Below are 14,591 nucleotides of genomic sequence, written 5' to 3'. Positions count from 1 at the left end.
GAACAAGGCGCCCAGGCAGGGGAGCGGGATTCAAAAGGCGCCATTCCCGCGCCACTGATCTGGGCTACAGCCCGCATCCTGGAACTGAGGGCTTTGGAACTGAGACCCGGGGCACGAAATTAGGGGCGTGGGTTCCCCACGACGGTGGGGCACAAGGCAGACACAGCACCCCAAAGCCGTTGAGGTGTACCCTACCATCCCCGCTCTGCTCCCTGTCCCACGGGGTGGAAAATCAGCTCCCCAAGGGCTCTAGGAGAGATCTCTGGCGCCACCTAGCGACTTGACCCCAGCACAGGCTACTGAAGGAGCTAGTGGCCAGCTGGGGAGTTAGCCCACACCGGGCCCCTTCCGAACAAGTAGTCTGAGCCCACAGGGAGAGCGAGCACCCACAGCCGGGGAAGACCAGGCGCGCAGAAGAGTGTGCCTGAGACCAGAAGTGCAGGGAGTGTGTCCCACATCACCATTTTAGAACAGGGACATTTCTTCAGTAAAGACTACCTGCAGAAGGCTTCCTCAGGAGCCAGAGGTGAGCGGGGGAAGTTCGCCCACGCCAGACCCCCTCTGGCCTGCAGTCCAAGCCCAGAGGGGAGCAGGAACCCACCGCCGGGGCAGACCAGGCGCACAGGGGAGTGTGTCCCCACATCGGCATTTTAGAACAGGGACCTTTCTCCAGTAAAGGCTGCTTGAAACTGACAGATGACTCCTGGAAGAACCAGAGGGGAACAGAGAAGCCCACCCAAGATGCCGGCCAGTCCCAACAACACAGTGTCCCAACGCATACGGCAAATTAGAAAACAGACAGTAGGGAGGAGAAGAACCACACGCAACCTAGCAACTCTCCAGAGAAAAAGCACACCACAAAAAGAAAGCCAGCCCCCAGATTGCAACGACAATAACTTGGAAGAATTTCTGAGCCTTCCAGAAAGAGAATTTAAAATTGCCGTGATTAAAAAACTGACAGAAGTCATAAAGGAAAACAATGATAAGGGAAAAATAATCAACGATCAGAAGAATGCAATTGAGTCCCTAGAGAGGGAAAACAATGGTCAGAAGAAAGAAATTGAGTCCCTAAAGAGGGAAGTAAAAGAAATGCAGGAGATCAAAGAATTAATGGAAGAACTAAAGAATTCTGGGAAAAGCAATGAAAGCAGAATAGATGAAATGGAAGAACGAATAAGTAATCTTGAAGACACAGAAATAAAAAGAACCAAAACAGAAAAGGAAAGAGAAGTACGAAGGAAAAAGAACGAAGAAAGACTTCGGGAACTATCTGACTCCATGAGGAAAGGAAATATAAGAGTTATAGGAATACCAGAAGGAGAGGAGAGAGATGTAGGAACAGAGAAAATATTCAAAGAGATAATTGAAGAGAACTTCCCAAATGTGAAGAAGGAGCTGAAAATTGATATACAAGAAGCAAGAAGAACACCAAACTTCCACGACGAAAGGAAAAATACAGCAAGACACATAATAGTAAAGCTCCCAAGAATCCAGGACAAGGAAAAAATAATGAAGCTGGCAAGAGGGAAGAAACAGATAACATTCAAAGGAAAACCAATCAGGCTGACATCAGACTTCTCCGAAGAAACACTACGGGCAAGGAGAGAGTAGAGGGACATAGTCAACAGACTCCAAGAAAACAGATGCCAACCAAGAATACTCTATCCCGCAAAGCTCTCCTTCCTCTTTGAAGAAAGAATATGGACCTTCCCAGACAAACAGAAACTCCGGAATTTCATTGCAACTAAACCCCCACTCCAAAAAATACTACAAGGAGTCCTAAAGCCAGAACCTCAGAGCGACGAATAACAATGAAAGAAGGCCAAAAAAAAAAAAAAAGTTATTAAAAGAATAAATAAATAAAATCAAAGGAAAGACAAACACAATGGCAAATACAGATGTTAACATATCAATATTAACTCTAAATGTAAATGGACTAAACTCTTCAATAAAAAGACACAGAGTTGCAGCCTGGATTAAGAAACAAAACCCAACCTTTTGCTGTCTCCAGGAAACACATTTAGCTACAAAAGATAAAAATAGGCTCAAAGTTAAAGGATGGAAAACAATCCTACAAGCAAATGGACCAAAAAAGAAAGCAGGAACAGCTATACTTATATCAGATAAAACAGATTTCAAACTCAAAAAGATAAAAAGAGACCCCAATGGTCACTACATTATGATCAAGGGGACAATACTTCAAGAAGAAATAACACTCATTAACATATACTCACCAAACGAAGGAGCACCAAAATATATCAGACAACTGTTGTCCTCTCTGAAAACAGACATCAGAGAAAACACATACGTAGTGGGAGACTTCAACACACCACTATCAACAATGGATAGATCAACAAGACAAAAAATAAGTAAAGAAACCAAAGCTCTAAATAAAGACCTAGAGCAATTGGGCTTAACAGACATCTATAGAACACTAAACCCCAAAAAAACGGAGTACACATTTTTCTCAAGCGCACACGGATCATTCTCCAATATCGATCACATACTGGGGCACAAGACAAACATCAACAGATACACCAAGATTGAAATCATATCAACCTTCTTTTCTGACCATGAAGGCATCAAACTAGAAATAAACCATAAAAAGAAGGCAAGGAACTTTCCTACCTCATGGAGATTAAAAACCACACTACTGGAAGACAATTGGACTACTGAGGAGATCAAAGAAGAAATTAAAAAGTTTTTTGAATTGAACGACAAGGAGGACACCAATATCCTAAATGTATGGGATGCAGCAAAAGCAGTAATAAGAGGAAAATATATAGCAATAGAAGCTCACATCAAGAAACAAGAAAGAACGCAAAGAAACAACCTAATCTCGAAGCTCAAAGATCTAGAAAAAGAACAACAAAAAAACCCCAAAACCAGTAGAAGAAAAGAAATAATAAAAACCAAAGCAGAAATAAATGAAATTGAAACTAAAAAAACAATCCAAAAGATCAATGAAACCAAGAGCTGGTTCTTTGAAAAAATCAATAAAATAGACAAACCCCTAGCCAGGCTCACAAAGGAAAAAAGGGAGAAAGCACAAATAAACAGGATCATCAATGAAAGAGGAGAAATCACAACGGACACAGCAGAAATCAAAAGAATAATCAGTAACTACTATGAACAGTTATATGGAAACAAGTTTAACAATCTAGAGGAGATGGACAAATTCCTACAACTCTACAATCACCCAAAGCTAGATAAAGAAGAAATAGAACACCTAAACAGACCAATTACAATTAGCGAAATTGAAATGGTAATCAAAAACCTCCCCAAAAACAAAAGCCCAGGACCTGATGGATTTACAAATGAATTCTACCAAACATTCAGAGACGAATTAGTGCCTATCCTTCACAAACTCTTCCAAAAAATTGAGAAGGAAGGGACAATACCAAACATGTTTTATGAAGCCAACATTACACTAATACCAAAACCGAACAAGGACAACACAAAAAAGGAAAACTACAGGCCAATCTCCCTAATGAACACTGATGCAAAAATCCTCAATAAAATTTTAGCTATCAGAATCCAACAATGTATCCATAAGATAATTCACCACGACCAAGTTGGATTCATTCCAGGGGCACAAGGATGGTTTAACATCCGAAAATCAATCAACGTTATCCAACACATCAACAAAAAGAAATATAAAAACCATATGATAATATCAATAGATGCTGAGAAAGCTTTCGACAAAGTGCAACACCCATTCATGATAAAAGCCCTTGAAATTCTTGGGATACAAGGAACATACCTCAACATCATAAAGGCCATCTATGACAAGCCAACAGCCAGTATCATTCTCAATGGTGAAAAGCTGAAAGCAATTCCATTAAGATCTGGAACAAGACAAGGATGTCCACTCTCACCATTGCTTTTCAATATAATACTGGAAGTCCTAGCCAGGGCAATAAGACAAGAGAAAGACATCCAAGGAATCCAAATAGGAAAAGAAGAAGTCAAACTATCACTATTTGCAGACGATATGATATTATACATAGAGAACCCCAAAAACTCCACAGAAAAGCTAATTCAACTCATCAATCAGTTCAGTAAAGTGGCAGGATACAAAATCAACACGCAAAAGTCAGTAGCCTTCCTATACACAAACAATAAATCTGAAGAAGAAGAAATCAAAAAGACCATCCCTTTTGTTATTGAAACAAAAAAAATCAAATATTTGGGAATAAATCTAACAAAAGAGGTAAAGGACCTATACAAAGAAAACTATAAAACACTGTTAAAAGAAATAGAAGAAGACACAAAGAAATGGAGAGACATCCCCTGCTCATGGATTGGAAGAATAAACATTATTAAAATGGCCATCCTTCCAAAAGCAATATACAGATTCAATGCTATTCCAATCAAAATTTCAATGTCTTTCTTCAAAGAAATAGAACAATTATTGATGAAATTCATATGGAATCACAAAAAACCCCGAATAGCCAAAGCTCTCCTGAAAAAAAAAGAAGGGAATGGAGGCATCAGACTCCCAGACTTCAAACTATACTACAAAGCCATAATAATCAAAACTGCATGGTATTGGAACAAGAACAGACATACAGACCAATGGAATCGAATAGAAAATCCAGAAATAAACCCACAGATTTATGGTCAACTAATCTTTGACAAAGGAGCAAAGAATATGCATTGGAGCAAAGAAAGTTTGTTCAATAAATGGTGCTGGGAAAACTGGGTCGCTACATGCAAAAGAATGAAGCTTGACCACCACCTCACACCATACACAAAAATCAACTCAAAATGGATTAAAGAACTAGACATAAGACCTGAAACCATAAAATATATAGAAGGAAATATAGGCGAAACACTACGTGATTTGCACATCAAAGACATCTTTACAGACACATCACCCAAAGCAGTGATAGTGAAGGCAAAGATAAACAGCTGGGACTACATCAAATTAAAGAGCTTTTGCACAGCAAAAGAGACAATAACAAAAACAAAGAGAAACCCCACCAACTGGGAGAACATTTTTGCACCCAACACTAATGATAAAGGACTGATCACAAAAATCTGCAAAGAGCTGATGAGACTCAACAACAACAAAGAAAATAATCCAGTCAAAAAATGGGCAGAAGAGCTTAAAAGAAACTTCTCTGAAGAGGAAATGCAAATGGCCAACAGGCATATGAAAAAATGTTCAACATCACTTGTCATCAGGGAAATGCAAATCAAAACTACCATGAGATACCATCTTACACCAGTGAGAATGGCACATATTAAAAAAACTAGCAACAACAAATGTTGGCGAGGGTGTGGAGAAAAAGGAACTCTTCTGCACTGTTGGTGGGAGTGCAAACTGGTCCAACCACTGTGGAAAGCTGTGTGGAGATTTCTGGACCTACTAAACATAGAGCTTCCATATGATCCAGCAATTCCACTCCTAGGTATTTACCCAAAGGACACAGAAACATCAATTCCAAAGAACACCTGCACCCCTATGTTTATAGCAGCACTGTTTACAATAGCTAAGCTTTGGAAACAACCCAAATGCCCAAAAATAGATGACTGGATCAAGAAGATGTGGTACATATATACCATGGAATATTACTCAGCATTCAAAAAAGATAAACACATGCAATTTGCTGCAACATGGATGGCGCTGGAAGGGATCATGCTCAGCGAAATAAGCCAAAACGAAAAAGAAAAATACCGGATGGTCTCACTCATAGCAGGAATCTAGAAAACTTAAATAAGGGACCAGGAAAATGAATAACTATAAGAAAGTGAAAATCAAAATCAACAAAAAACTATGAACCAGAGACACTTTTAGGGGGGCGGGGGCGGGAGGGGAGGGATTGGGGTCAGAATGGGGGGCTGCAATTGTATGGGGAATATAACAATAAAATTTATAAAAAAAAAAAAAAACTAGGAAACTATTTTTTATTACAGACTAACTCTGGATATTCACTATATTCAGAATTTTAAAATCTTTCACATCTCATTTACAAATCTGGAACTTTGACATACCTCCCCAATTTTCCAGATGCGGAAACAAAGGTTAAAAAAGTGAAATAAATCAAAGGTAACACAGCTTATAAACAGAAAGCTTTAGCTTTGAACCCAATTCTATGTGGATTATAGTTTATCCACTATTTTCAATCATCAATCTAATATGCTACATAGATGTAAAATAAATTTTGCAACTCTACTGTACTGTAACACATGGGTGTAGTCTGAGAATTCACAATACTTCAAACTAAACAGTGAATAAACAGTAAACATCCATAAACTGATCTCAGCCCCTTATTCTAGGCTAGAAACAGACTAGATCATTTCTCAGAATAAAAGAAAAGGAATAGTCTGAAGCTTGATATGATTTCTTTCTGGAAACTCTCTGATACCCCAGGAAGGCAACAATTTGTGTTTACAGGTCTTTGTCCAACAGCTGATTACTGGAGTAAACAAAAAGACTTTCTCATTGTACCAGAGTAATTATTACATTAAAAGTAGGTGACAAAGTCAACAAAAGTTTAAGAACAGTGTTCTCAATGTATGCTAACAATAAGTCAGTCATTGTTACAGGGTGTGAAAACAGACTTGTTAATTCTGACTTAAATAATGAGTCAAATGACTTTGATTAGCATACAGTTCAAAACAACGACTTCCTTTTATCTCTTCCCCAATTCACACAGGAATTAAAAGGCCTCAGACTTATTTCTCTCTTCTCTCAATGTGTGTGTGTGTGTGTTTTACCTAATTCCATTTATGCTTTGGTGAATAACAATAAAAGTGCTTTAACAAACTTGAGGACTTGATCCTACCATCCCAATTCTAATTATTTCACTTTATTCTAAACAAGAGATATGAGAAGAGAGAAGGACCATATCCACTCAGGGGAGCATGGTCACCTACTTTCCCAAAGCAGAAGGGATGTTTCAGTTACATTCAAAATACTTAAAGCCAGGGCCTCCCTGATGATGCAAGCTGTTAAGTGTGAGCACGATGAAGCAATCTGCAGCTACTGCAGCGCGAGTTCAATCCCAAGACCGGGAGATGACCCACATGTATGCATAAATAAATAAATCCTTTAAAAAAAGAAAGAAAGTGGGCCTCCCCGGTGGCGCAGCGGTTGAGCGCTGGGTTGCAAAGCTGCCCGCAGCCTCTGCAGCACCGGTTCAATCCCCGGCTGCTCCTCGGCCACCGGAGGAGGGTCCCACATGGCACGCACTCAGCAGTGTACACTGCTCCCCTCAGCAGTGTACTTCAGTCTGCCTGCTCTGCTCCCCGCTCTGGCTCTGGTGAATTCTCTCACCCTCCCGCGCTTCTGACTGTACCCAGTGCTTGTATAAATGAATAAAAATAAATCTTTAAAAAAAAAAAAAAAGAAAGAAAGAAAGTTTAATTCTGTTTGTTTAGAGCTACTTTTAAAGCTAGGGAATAGTTTAAAAGGTGGTGAAATCTGGGCCTCCCTGGTGGTGCAAGGGGTTAAGCACAGCACTGTAAAGCAATCGCAGCCTCTGTAGCATGAGTTCAATCCCCAGCAGGCCAGGGAGCAACCCACATAGCAAAGCAGACCTCTCCTGTCTGGCCCACTGCTCCCCTCAGCAGTGTATTTCAGTCAGTTGCCTGTTCTGTTCCCCGCTCTGGCTCTGGTGAATTCTCTCACCCTCCCGCGCTTCTGACTGTACCCAGTGCTTGTATAAATGAATAAAAATAAATCTTTAAAAAAAAAAAAAAAGAAAGAAAGAAAGTTTAATTCTGTTTGTTTAGAGCTACTTTTAAAGCTAGGGAATAGTTTAAAAGGTGGTGAAATCTGGGCCTCCCTGGTGGTGCAAGGGGTTAAGCACAGCACTGTAAAGCAATCGCAGCCTCTGTAGCATGAGTTCAATCCCCAGCAGGCCAGGGAGCAACCCACATAGCAAAGCAGACCTCTCCTGTCTGGCCCACTGCTCCCCTCAGCAGTGTATTTCAGTCAGTTGCCTGTTCTGTTCCCCACTCAGTCTCTGGTGAATCCTCTCACTGTCCCCCCAACACCTCTGGCCTGTAGCCCAGCTCTTGTATACATAAATAAATAAATCTTTAAATAAATAAATAAATAAATAAGGTGGTGAAATCACCAAATTGCATCAGATTTCATTTCTATTCTTGGAACACCTAGGTAGCTAGCTGTATCTAGGTATCTCCCCATATCCACTTTACAAATGTACTGTAAGTCAACAGCATGTTTTCAGTGAACAAACTAGATCAAAATCATCTTTGTGGAGCCTGCATTCTAGTGAAGGAATAACAAACAATAATAGTGAACATTAAATGTTTAGAAAATGCTAAGGCCTATGGGGGAGGGGTGTGTGAAACAGAACTGGTTAGATCAGAGTGGGAGGGAAAAAGGAAGGAAAGGGAATACAATTTTTAAATACTGTATCCAGGTCATCCTCATTGGAAATGTGACATTCATAAAATTATTGTGCATTATGCTTACATGTGTGGATGTAAACTTATGGAATGGTGAAACAATACTTTCTGTGGTACCAAACAATCTTTAGCTTGTCAACATAGTTCTTTTTCCTAAATCCTGGTTTTCTTACGTATTTATTTGTATGTATTCTAAATAGATTTTTAGATTACTATTTTCACATTGATAAGCAGAACAAACATGTTTCACAATGTCTGTTAACTAGTTTCATAAAGTTAGTTTTATTACTTCTCTGACAACTTTTCTTTGGAAGGTGAAGGGACAGAAAGATACCAACCTCTCCTTCCACCCTGCATCCTCAGGATTGCTGTTAGACTTTCCCACATTCTTGATCACCCCTTTTTGGCTCTTGGCTCACAGCATCCTAATTTTGAACAACTTGCATACCCCATCCCACATCTATACTTGCTATCATATTGTATGACTTCTCAGGTTTAAAATCCCCAAAAAAGAATCCTTATTAGTTAGGGCAGGCTATATATTGTTGCAATAACAAACTCCAAACTTAGGGATTAATGCAAATATATCACTTAGGAAATACTATTGGGAAATAAAAGTGTAAAGAACTACCCAGGAAAGATAAATTCCAAGATTGATACCTGCTGAGCAAAAGGGGGAAGATGCAATATCAAGCTCTGTTCGAAAGCATGTGTGTACCTGTAATCTTACACACACCAGAGATATAATCCTTAATATAAAGACTGATGTATATTTATCATTCCTTAGCCATCTGAAATAATATGTAGAAATGATATAACCACAAAACCTTTGTTTGAACCATTATATATCTTCTGGGAACTATTGAGTTCTAAGTCACAATGTTGGAAATTTATGTCTAACTCTGACTCACAAGTAATGCTAAGTCACTGAAGGACTTGAAAAAGAATATAATCCAAATCTTTTTTTTTTTTTGAGGTAACATTGATTTACAACACTATATATGATTCAGTGATACAGGTTCACACCTCTTCAGACATGTGTTACCATACCACACCCACCATCAGAGTGCCCATAATCTCCCACCATACTCCACAGGGCCCCCTCCTCGTTTTTGCTCCCAAATCCATTTCCCCCCTTGGTAGCTTCAATTTTATAGTTAGATTTCTAGGGTTTGTTTGGTTTAGTTTTATTTGGTTTATTTATTGGCTTGTTTTATTTCCTTATATCTCACATATAAATGAAATTACCTGGTATCTGTCCTTCTCCTTCTGACTTATTTCACTGAGCATAATGTAAAATCTCTTTTTGATAGATTACATTGCTGGTTATTTTGTGGACTGGAAGGGAGAGGCACAGGTAAGGAGGCAGAGAGTCTTAAGAGGAAATTCCAAAGGTCCAGGAGAAGATGGTACAATCTTCATAACAGAAACCAGAGAGATGGAGAAAGAATATTGCTATTACGGGAGCAAACAGAACTTGGTGGTCAAAAAGGGAAAAGTAATCTCAATTACTTGTAGATTTCTGGCCTAGGAGAACTGGGAAGAAGATGGCACCATTTACCCAAAGAAGCTCTACAAAAAAGAAGAGCCGCTTTGAGGGGAAAGATGATTTCAGTTTCTTATTTGTAGAAAAGGATACATGTGGAAAAAAACCGAAATAAGACAATGGAATTAGTGATTGGCAATAAGGAAAAACCTCAATTTTATAAATAAAAATCTTTTATCTAAACATAGATAGGACCCTCTAAAACATAACTGCTCCTGTTTCTATGTTCTCTGCCAAGAAAGGACAATAGATTTTCAAAGTGCCCAGCTGCTTGATGGATAAACAAATGACATCACACAAACAATCATCAGAACAAGGATACATTGGCACCACTCATTGTGTGTACAATTTAAAAGGGTTTTTAGAGAAATGACTCCCTAAACATAGGAGCATTTGTTTGCCTTTCTCCAAATGAGTATATTCCCCAAAGCTAGATTTGTGGTGTGTTCTAGACCTGAAAATACCATGTGATCAACCACTTCTAAAAACTTGATTGAAAGCCAAGTATCTTACGTGAGGTCATGTAAGAAAAAAACAGAACAATTTATTCATTCTAGTAACAATATTGACCTTAATCAACAGGAGCTCCCAATAATGCACAGCTTATTTATTTTTCAAATTGCCATAATCTGCTTAAGAATTTGTGAATGTTTAAATTACAGCACCCATGCAAAATGTTTCCTAAGCTTTATGAAATATCCTCTTTAGAATTTGAAATGAAAAAGTAGGGAGTGGCAAGTAGGCAATGATAACACAGGATACCTTGAAAGTTTCTTTCCCTTATTGGTACATTTCCAGTACATAGGATCATGAAATAGGCTAAATGCTCACTCAATGACTGTTGATCTCAATAAAATTCAAAGTAACAGCTATAACTTCATTATTAAAATGACAAAAGATAAGGTGATTTCATAATGTAGCCATTAAGTACAGCCAAAAGCCTCTTTGGGTACATTTCTCCTCAAATGCATATTTTGTAGTTCTATATAATTCTCCAGATCCTTTAAAATAAATTTTAAGATTTATTTATTCATGCATACAAGAACTAGGGTGTAGGCCAGAGGTACGGGGGGTGGGAGGATTCACCAGAGACAGAGTAGGGAACAGAACAGGCAGACTGACTGAAGTACACTGCTGAGGGGAGCAGTGGGCCAGACAGGAGAGGTCTGCTGCGCCATGTGGGTTAGCTCCCTGCCTGGGATTGAACTCATGCTTTAGTGGCTGCTGATAGCTTCATAGTGCTGACCACCATTTGCGCCACCAGGGTGGCCCTCCAGAAGCCTTTAAAAACATGTTGCTGTTGTTACATGGATGGCGCTGGAAGGGATCATGCTCAGCGAAATAAGCCAAAAAGAAAAAGAAAAATACCGGATGGTCTCACTCATAGCAGGAATCTAGAAAATTTAAATAAGGGACCAGGAAAATGAATATAAGAAAGTGAAAATCAAAATCAACAAAAAAACTATGAACCAGAGACACTTTTTGGGGGGTGGGGGGCGGGAGGGGAAGGATTGGGGTCAGAATGGGGCGTTTGCAATTGTATGGGGGAATATAAAAATAAAATTTAATATTTAAAAAAAAAAGAATAGCAGCTTCCTCACAATAATTTTAATTTCTATAATTAAACCTGAAGTCATGCTCAAAAAAAAAAAAAAAAACAAAACGTGTTGCTTGACCCCTAGGAATAGCATGTGATGCTATTAGCTAACTTCTGCATTGAATAGTCACTTTTGTAAGTCCATTTACTTTCTCTCATTCTCTTGGCCCCGCAAAGAAATGTACCCATCTAAAACAGGGGACTTCAACCTAACCTATGCTTGACTAGATAAATAGCTTTCTTGTACTGAGCTATGGAGTTGGAACTGATGGATCTTTAGACTCAATTCTCCCTGGCGCTCAGTAACCTTGATCACAGGTGAAACAGAGTAAGTGAGGAAAGTGAGAAATATCCAGTTCACTACTGTTCAGCCAGAAAATACACAATATATATCAAAATAAAATATGCAGCTGCTTAGCCAGCAAATGGCATCACCCAAATGTCACTTGATGCATTTATAGTTTTAAATGTCTAAAAGCTAACACTTGAACTTCCACTGAATACCTGGTACTCCTCTTATGTTCCTTATATTGGTAAAGGGGGCATCATTATATAGGCAGACCTCCAAGAGATAAACAAAATAAATTTTTATGATACACATGAGTTTTCTGACTTATATTTCCACCTATTTCTAAAATGAGTTTTGAATCTTAAATGTATAAAATTCATTAGATTATTAAATAAGCCTATGTCATCCATATCAGTAAAATGATTTAACACACATCAAAAGACTGCCAGCTACCCACCTAAAAGCCACTCACTAGTTCTTCCTTACTAACAAAACACCTATTGGTCATTATTAGGGATGGCATTGTGTCTTTCTAATTAACTACATTTCCTAAACTTCCTTATAGGTGTATATGATCATGTAACCAGGTTCTAACCAATAAGGTAGAAACAGCAGTTAAAGTTGATGAGCAGTACTTTCCAGTAAAACATCTTAAAGAAACGTAGCCAATGGGTGGACACTCATTTATTTGTTGTTCTTCTTTCCAATCCAGAATTCTGCAGGAGCTGCAACAATTCAAAGTAACAGTGGTTTTGTCACAGAAACACTACATTAGTCTTGAACTGTCTACCTCCAGAGAAAGTAAATTTCGTTTTGTTAAGCCACTGTTATTGTATGCTTCTGTTACCAGCAGTTAAATGTACCTTCTAGTGGACATGCTACTGCAATAGAAATTACTGCTTTATTTTCTAAAAAAAGAAAAGCTGCCTAAAAGCAAAGTCACTCAGCACAATAACTTTGGACATTGTTTTTGCCACAGCCTACCTTTCACCCATTTTCTGTAAACAGTAATCTCCATTTCCTCTGGTGAAGCGTTACTCCCCCTGTTCTCATTCCATGTGCTTTGGATGAGGTTAACACAGAATCCAGCTCCAAAGCTGGGCAAGCAACTGGCTCTAAAACAATTGTGGAATCTCATTGCTAGACCATGGGATTGGCTCAGAGACCAACACAGTATCCAAATAAGGTCAGAGATACTCAGGCTCAGGGCTTGTTTTCAGACTCTTAAAGAAGACATGTTCTCTTTCAAGCACGATTTGATTCTGGAAGGACATACCTACCACTGCTGATCTTCATCATACCCTAAACAGACCCTGAGGATGAAGTCAACATGAGGGAGGCAGGAAGAGAAAGAGATAACAGATTCTGGAACTTTTCAGCAATAAACAAAATCCCCGGGTTTTTGGTTTGTTTTTTTCGTTTGTTTGTCTGGTTGATTTTTTTGCTTAAACTGGGTTCCTAACCAATACAAACAGTCCCTTTTTTAATTTTGTGTTTAAATACAGAAAATTACTTCAAAATATCCTTGCATGAAATGTTATCACTCAAGAGAAATAATAGGTTTCCTAGCAAGTTTCCTTCATGAGACAATTGGCTTATAGGCAGCAGCTTTAAAAAAAATGTCTTTTAATTTATATATTCTCAAATCTCAAACACTGAACTAGTAACATCGGACCTAAAGTGCTGAGCTACCATGTCACAGGGATACAGCTATCTTGGTTTTTGAATTTAAAATACAAAAAGTCAGATAAGTTTGTTGCAGTTTTTAATTTAATAACTCTAAAGTAAACTAAATCCTGGTAAAATTAAGCCATGTTGATAATCATACAGTCAAGCTTAGACAATCCATATGGAAAAAAAATGCATAGGCCTATCCCCATAATGTTCTTGCATGCATGCCTTCATGAGTTCAGCTGAGTATATAATCATAACATCTTAAGGGAGGAAAGAACAGTAAGCCTATTTTGTTTCTAGAGCATTAAATTTGGCAACAATGTGAATTTATAAGATCAAACTATGGGAAAAATTAAAATACTAATAGCCTTTATCAAATAGGCTAACTATTAAGAAAACCGATCAAATTTAACTATATTTCAGTAAGTGTAGCTCATTTTGAAAAAAAAAAAAGATCTTTCCCATAAGTCTGTGCAGACCTTTAAAAATTCAGTATCTATGTGGGCCCACAGTCCCTTTTATAGTAATGCAGAGGGAAAGAACTATTTTTGTCCTTCATTCAAACAAACAATAATGGAATGCAGAGCAGAACCAGTGCCTAAAGCTAACACAGTAATATGATATCCACAGATACAATACTTAAGTCATGTAAATTTATTTTTAATCGTCCTCCTCTTGCTGTCTACCTTCCCTTTTCACACAGTAAAGAGTTATTATAAAGATGTATTATCACATGGCGAGTATCTGCATTCTCCACAGTGGAACCTCTAGTGATGGATGGGCCTCACCCAATCAGTTGAAGACCTTAAGGAAAAAAACAGATTGAGATTCCTTCAAAAAAATAGGAAATACTGCCTTAAACTATCTTCAGACTCAAGCTGCAATATCTCTAGCTTGTAACCTGCCCTTCAGATTTGGGACTTTCCGGCCTCCCCAATCACATGAAGAAATTCCTTAAATAAATATCTATCTATCCCCACTATCGCCCTCCTTTTCATTTACAGATAATGGTTCTGTTTCTCTAAAGAACACTGACTAATACATTCATTATTTCCACAGGGTCAGCTACCACTCATAAGACTAACAATGTGATTTTAATT

This window comes from Talpa europaea (genome assembly GCF_964194135.1).
Source record: "Talpa europaea genome assembly, chromosome: 9".
NCBI classification, from domain to species: domain Eukaryota; kingdom Metazoa; phylum Chordata; class Mammalia; order Eulipotyphla; family Talpidae; genus Talpa; species Talpa europaea.
Note: the sequence above shows the minus strand (reverse complement) of the source record.